Consider the following 7,500-nt stretch of genomic DNA (forward strand, 5'->3'; position numbering starts at 1 on the left):
TGTTTTAGTGTTTAGTCTAGTTTTATATCATAAATATCTAAATGTCATAAGATATTAGTCGACTAAATCTACAGTTGATTTAGTCGAACAAAATGTATTTCGGCGGGCCTTGATGTCGTCGTAATGACGACAATGACGACATTTTCACTTGCTGAAAATAGCCGATCTACAAGCCCACAACACGTCGCAGCGCGACGCGTTGTGGGCTTGAAGATAGTCTATTTTCAGCATGCAACTAATTGTAAAATGACTTATACTGGATCTCTTGTCCACTAGTCCCATCCTAACATTTTAGTCTAGTTTATATTTGTTGATGAAATTGTCAGTATATTTAGTCTTCGTTTTAGTCATCATAGCTTAGTTTTCATTTAGTTTCCATTTAGTTTTCGTCAGTGGAAAAAGGTAGTCGACCACCGTTTTTCGTCTTAGTTTTAGTCGACGAAATCAACACTGCAGTACACAATGTCGATTTCCCCATGTTGTCTTGCAGTGGCCACTTGAGAAAGTTATTGCCCGACAGCAATGATATGCTATTACATATTATTAACAACTCTGGTTCGCTCACTGAAAGAAAACTGCAAGTGAACGTGAGGTCAACGCATGGCAACTGTGTCCTATTGGTTGGCACCCGGTCGAGGTCCATGTTGAGCCCAACACCTTTTATCTATCTATCTATAAATGCACCAAGTCTCTGTACGTACCGGTACGTACGCGTGTACGTACGTACGTCTGTAATCCACGTAACTCAAAAAACGTTCGTCCCACCAACTTCAAATTTGACACTCGCGTTCCACTCTTAGAGTATATATGAATAGAGACATCACCGAGAGGAGAACCTGAGCCGAAATGGACATAGTGGCCGAATTTGGTATCGCAGCTCAAGCCAGCGCTGGGCCGTTGACTATCATTGCGCACGTTCATGTTATTGGGGCTATGGCACGTGAACGCTATGTTTCATACGTGAACGCGCGCAATGATAGTCAACGGCCATGTGTTTGGGGCAATCCATCCCAGAATGCACTCTGTTCCTACCCGGAAGGAGGAGTGAAATCGCCTCATGCGCTTTTGAGCAACTTAATGCAAGTGGATGGGAGGAGAAATCCGGTGACGTCTCTTAATATATATACTCTAAGGTTCCACTCCACCACAGTGAGTGCAGTGCCCGGTGTCGAGTCCGGTCTAGTTTCAAATAATGGAAGTAAACGGGGACCAGGCCCTCACACATACACACACATACACACACACGCAGTAAACATCCCCAGAGAGTGTAAAACTGTAAGCAGGAATGGTCCTGCATGGGTCCATTTGACTGAGTTTGAAACAGAGCATTTGAAAAGTGATTTTACAGTACTGACCTTGGTGAATTAAGCGGTTATGTGTGTGCGCACATGTGTGTGTTTGATTCTGTGCGTGCCCTGGCAGGTGACTGGTGGCCGCCTGAGGCTGGTGTATGAGGAGTGTGAAGACGGTACAGATGACTTCTGGTGTCACATGTACAGTCCACTGATCCACACCATCGGCTGGTCCAGATCCATCGGACACCGCTTCAAACGATCCGGTTAGTTTACCTTAACTTACTCTACACATACAGTACAGTAAGTACATACATACTATACTGTACACTGTTTTCAGACGAGAACTCAGCGGAATTATACAGCGGAGAACAGCCACGACACACACTTGCTGCCCGAAATGTAATTCCTGGAAACTGTTTCCCCCGACCTTAACCCATTTTGGGCGGGAACCCCTTTTGGTGTTAGCATTATGTTATGCTTTAGCTATTGAAAATCACACCCGTGTGAACTGAGTGGTGCAAATCCCCCCCCTCCCCCTCTCTATCTCTCTCTCTCTCATTAGCAGGCAACAGTGCAGCACTATCTCTCTCTCTCCGTTTCTGGCACAACAGCGCCACTTTTGGTACTCATTGGTACTGGTGCTCATAGTCACACAAACACACAAACATGAACACACGGGTGAACACACGGTTGACACGGACATTGCTGTTCCTTGGAGTGGTTGCACCACTCAAAAATAGCAGACCTACAAGCTCATAGCGCGCCACTCGGTGGCGCGCTATGAGCTTGTAGGTCTGCTATTTTTGAAAAATCGAAGAACCACTGACATGGAAACATAGCTTTTTCAGAAAACTGTCAGGATGTAGAAGACATTTTTTAGAATCTGATCTCAGGTCAAAATGGGTTAAAGTTCACAAGGTGAGGATTCCAAACAGCGGTGAAAAGTTGACTGCTCAGCTCAGCGGAACAACAGCCTGCCTGCAGCCTATTTCATCACGATCGTGCTAATGAAACAAACCGCTACACGGTGACGGAACAGGATTATTATTGCATGTCAAAACATTCAAGTGTCAGAAGATGATGTTACCCAGGGTAAAGTAGGCTAATGCGTCACTCTGCGTTTCCACATGGAAAAAGACTACTGTAAGCCTGACCCTTTTTTTATCATACTATCATTGTTGTTATAACACCATTTAGGTCAATGATATGTTGTGATTATATTGCAGCAGGTAGCCTATAGAGCGTCGCAGTCCCGCCCCCTACCATGGACCAGGAAATTAATCTCAATGCATTTTTCCCATAGACATTTCTTAAAGTATTTATTTAAAGACGGTTACGCCGCGGACAAAGCCAACTCGAGTCGTGACAACTCATGACAACACAAACAATATTTTGGACCAAACAAATAATTACAAAGAAGAAAACAACAAAAAAAAAGTGTTGTAACCTGCCGTTTTTTTCTTCTTTCTAATTATTTGTTCGGCCCAAAAAAATTTGTTGTCATGATTTGTCACGACTCGAGTTGGCTTTGTCCGCGGCGTAACCGTCTTTAAATAAATACTTTAAGAAATGTCTATGAGGAAAATGAACGGAGAATCATTTCCTGGTCCAGGGTAGGGGGCGGGACTGTGACGCTCTATTTAATGGCCAGTCAACTCGTCAAGTCTTCCGTGAGAACGTTTTTGGTACGATGACGCGCGATGCAACCCCCGCCCCTAGAGCCTGCTTGCTTAAATTGAATCTTGACCATCAGGTCAACATTTGCATGAGATCCTATGTCTAGGTGAGACACCTATATGTCTCAATAGAAGGGAGACAAAATGTAACCACGCCAATTGTATTGAGGCGGCGGTGGCGGTGGCTCAGGGGTAGAGTTTCCAGATGGTAACCGCAAGGTCGCCAGTTCGAACCCGGGCTCCCCCAGAGTTAGTGTCGAAGTGTACTTGAGCAAGACACTGAACCCCTAATTGCTCCTGATGTGCTGGTTGGTACCTTGCATGGTTTCCGCTGCCATCAGTGTATGAATGTGTGTGTGAATGGGTGAATGTAATGCATCTATGTAAAGCGCCTTGGATAAAGGCGCTATATAAATGCACCATTTATTGACATATACTCTACCATACAGATTGGACAAAATTACATTTTATTCATTTTAAAAAAAAGTTACATAGTGCTGCTTTAAAAAAAGAAAATAATAGATGATCTAAAGGTCAAAGGTTAAAGTCATATTATACAACAGGTCGTTTTGAGGAAGCAAGCCTTCTACCCGTGGTGCAAACGAGCACCACTCCACACCTAATCAAAACAAATAATTCAGCTGCTCTGTTCTCCCAGAGGTGATGCTTCAGTGATGCTTGCGGAACTCGACTACGTCTCGTTCCTGACCGCCTCACTGTCGTGGCAATAATCACGTTAAACCACACCCTCTCGTGTAATATTGCTTAATTATTTGTCACATACATTGCTCTATGGGAGATTTGTTCTCCTCATTTGAACCCATGATCTAGGAGCTAGGAGGTGAGCCGCAGCCGTGCCGCGCTCGGAAATCGTTTGTAGTTAATCTGACCCCCCCCCAATCCATCTAATCTAGTTAAATAATGACACCCGTGGATTTGTGTCTGTTGCAGACGTTACAAAGAAGCTGGAAGGACAGACGGACGCCCCTGGACAGCTGTTTATCAAGGTGACGACAGCCTCGACATGTCTGTCTGTCTGTCTGTCTGTACGTCTGTACCTCTGTCTGCTTGTCTTACGTTGGACCGTCACCTACCATATGTGTGCCTGTCTGACTAGTTAACCAACCTGTTAGTTAGCACTGGCTAGTTTGGTAGTTGTGGTAGTAAATACACTAAATGTACTGTATCCTTGATCTGCAGCTATTGGCAACTGCGTTGACCTCGTGATTGAGAAAATGATCTCATCTCATTTGGTTTTAATTGAACGTTGTGTCATCAGGTGAAGGAGGTTGATCAGAGCGATCCATGGTTTAAAGACGGAATGAAGCTGGAGGCTATTGACCCCCTCAACCTGTCTGCTATCTGTGTGGCTACGGTCAGGAAGGTAACCTCAACCTGTCTGCTATCTGTGTGGCTACGGTCAGGAAGGTAAAGATACCCCCTCAACCTGTCTGCTATCTGTGTGGCTACGGTCAGGAAGGTAACCTCAACCTGTCTGCTCTCTGTGTGGCCACCGTCAGGAAGGTAAAGATACCCCCTCAACCTGTCTGCTATCTGTGTGGCTACGGTCAGGAAGGTAACCTCAACCTGTCTGCTCTCTGTGTGGCCACCGTCAGGAAGGTAAAGATACCCCCTCAACCTGTCTGCTATCTGTGTGGCTACGGTCAGGAAGGTAACCTCAACCTGTCTGCTCTCTGTGTGGCTACGGTCAGGAAGGTAACCTCAACCTGTCTGCTATCTGTGTGGCTACGGTCAGGAAGGTAACCTCAACCTGTCTGCTATCTGTGTGGCTACGGTCAGGAAGGTAAAGATACCCCCTCAACCTGTCTGCTATCTGTGTGGCTACGGTCAGGAAGGTAACCTCAACCTGTCTGCTCTCTGTGTGGCTACGGTCAGGAAGGTAACCTCAACCTGTCTGCTCTCTGTGTGGCTACGGTCAGGAAGGTAAAGATACCCCCTCAACCTGTCTGCTCTCTGTGTGGCTACGGTCAGGAAGGTAAAGATAGCCCCTCAACCTGTCTGCTCTCTGTGTGGCTACCGTCAGGAAGGTAACCTCAACCTGTCTGCTATCTGTGTGGCTACGGTCAGGAAGGTAACCTCAACCTGTCTGCTATCTGTGTGGCTACGGTCAGGAAGGTAACCTCAACCTGTCTGCTATCTGTGTGGCTACGGTCAGGAAGGTAACCTCAACCTGTCTGCTATCTGTGTGGCTACGGTCAGGAAGGTAAAGGAGCATTGATAGTTTGATGCCTTGTACCACAGGAACAGGAATAGCTTATTGACTGATTGACCATCACACACAGATCACCCTCCATGGCCAGGCACCCCCATATCTATGGCCCCATTTAGACTGCCACTGTCAGTCACATCCAGTCAAATTTGATTAAAATCCGATTTATTTCTCAAATCTGATCTTTTGGCCATTCGACCATTCACATTAGTGACCAGATCGGATCTGTCATAGATCTGCGTGTTCAGACTGGCAACCAAATCCATCCTGAATCAGATCTGTGCCACATCCGGATTGGAATCTGATTTCAAGGTTCAAGGTTCAAGGTTCTTTATCATTTGTCTCCCGAGGAAGAAATTTGTCTTAGACGATTTGTTTAAATCATGGAATCTGATTTAGATCAGGTTACTGCATTCAGACTGAGACGGATCTCCTGAAATCAGATTTGAATCGGATTTGAAACCACCCGAATGTGGCTCAAGTCACATTGGAAAAAAATCTAATTCCATTGCAGACCTGTCTGCATTTTAGACTTATTTAAACAAATCGGATTGATTTCGATCTTGATGTGGCCCGGGTCTGATTCAGGCTAGATTTGGCTGCCATGCAGTGTAAATGTTGGTGTTTTAAACATTGTTATGCTTTAGCTATTGAACAATAGCAGATATAGTTATGCTATTTTTGAAAAATTGTGAAAATGTGGTGCAAATCATTGAATATATATTCTTTCAGAGCGAACGTTTTTAACAGATTTTCAGATAGGGCTCGGCGGCCAAATGCAGATATTTTTTGGGGTCCTTGACATGAAAATGGTTGAGAACGTGGGTTTTTCAGAAAACTGTCATGATTTAGAAGACATTTGTAGAATCGTTCCCAGGTCTAAATGGGTTAAGTGACCTGCTCCAACCATACATGCCCAGAAGGTCTCTGAGATCCTCATCCCAAGCCATGCTGGGATGAGGGATAAAAACTAAAGGAGATCGAGCCTTTGCTAGTTTCGCCCCCAGGCTATGGAATGACCTCCATAGGTGCTCTATAAATGTAATGTACTTACTTACTTCCAGGTCGTAGCAGATGGATATCTGATGATTGGTAACCACTAAAAACGCCGGGACAATGCTCCACACGTCCCAAACTCTTCTCCCTTCTGGCCCCAAAACTGTGGAACGCACTTCCTGTTGCAATCAGAACTGCAGCATCACTCCCGATCTTCCGCCGTAGTTTGAAAACCCACCTTTTCAGACTCCACCATGGCCCATAGCACTTACCCTACCCCCTTAGACAGCACTTTTTTAGACTTAGATACCATTTGAAACAGACTTATAGCATGTCATGTAGACAGCACAATAACAGTACAGCATAGTATAATATATATGTATAGCTTATATGTATAGTGTCATTATATATAGATATGTTCTAGTTACGTTCTTAGCTTACGCATGTTTCTTGATAAATGCTGTTTATATATGTGATGTATTCCCATGCTTTTTGTTCTTGCTTAATGTAAGTCGCTCTGGATTAAGAGCGTCTGCTAAATGCCTAAATTGTAAATTGTAAATTGGTATTGACTTACTTCCAGGTCCTAGCAGATGGATATCTGATGATTGGTATTGACTTACTTCCAGGTCATAGCAGATGGATATCTGATGATTGGTATTGACTTACTTCCAGGTCATAGCAGATGGATATCTGATGATTGGTATTGACTTACTTCCAGGTCATAGCAGATGGATATCTGATGATTGGTATTGACTTACTTCCAGGTCATAGCAGATGGATATCTGATGATTGGTATTGACTTACTTCCAGGTCCTAGCAGATGGATATCTGATGATTGGTATTGACTTACTTCCAGGTCCTAGCAGATGGATATCTGATGATTGGTATTGACTTACTTCCAGGTCCTAGCAGATGGATATCTGATGATTGGTATTGACTTACTTCCAGGTCATAGCAGATGGATATCTGATGATTGGTATTGACTTACTTCCAGGTCATAGCAGATGGATATCTGATGATTGGTATTGACTTACTTCCAGGTCATAGCAGATGGATATCTGATGATTGGTATTGACTTACTTCCAGGTCATAGCAGATGGATATCTGATGATTGGTATTGACTTACTTCCAGGTCCTAGCAGATGGATATCTGATGATTGGTATTGACTTACTTCCAGGTCCTAGCAGATGGATATCTGATGATTGGTATTGACTTACTTCCAGGTCCTAGCAGATGGATATCTGATGATTGGTATTGACTTACTTCCAGGTCATAGCAGATGGATATCTGATGATTGGT

The 7,500-nt window shown here is 44.2% G+C and overlaps 1 pseudogene across 1 annotated transcript in view; it reads left to right on the forward strand.

The window, feature by feature from the left end:
• LOC306937235 (MBT domain-containing protein 1-like) overlaps nt 1-7,500 on the forward strand; it is a 32,485-nt pseudogene that overhangs the window by 19,756 nt on the left and 5,229 nt on the right. Inside the window, exons 14-16 of the transcript XR_013792560.1 lie at nt 1,423-1,558; nt 3,923-3,978; nt 4,251-4,355. The product of XR_013792560.1 is annotated as an MBT domain-containing protein 1-like (transcript). The remainder of the gene's footprint in view (nt 1-1,422; nt 1,559-3,922; nt 3,979-4,250; nt 4,356-7,500) is intronic.

This window comes from Electrona antarctica (genome assembly GCF_951216825.1).
Source record: "Electrona antarctica genome assembly, chromosome: 14".
Taxonomy (NCBI): Eukaryota; Metazoa; Chordata; class Actinopteri; order Myctophiformes; family Myctophidae; genus Electrona; species Electrona antarctica.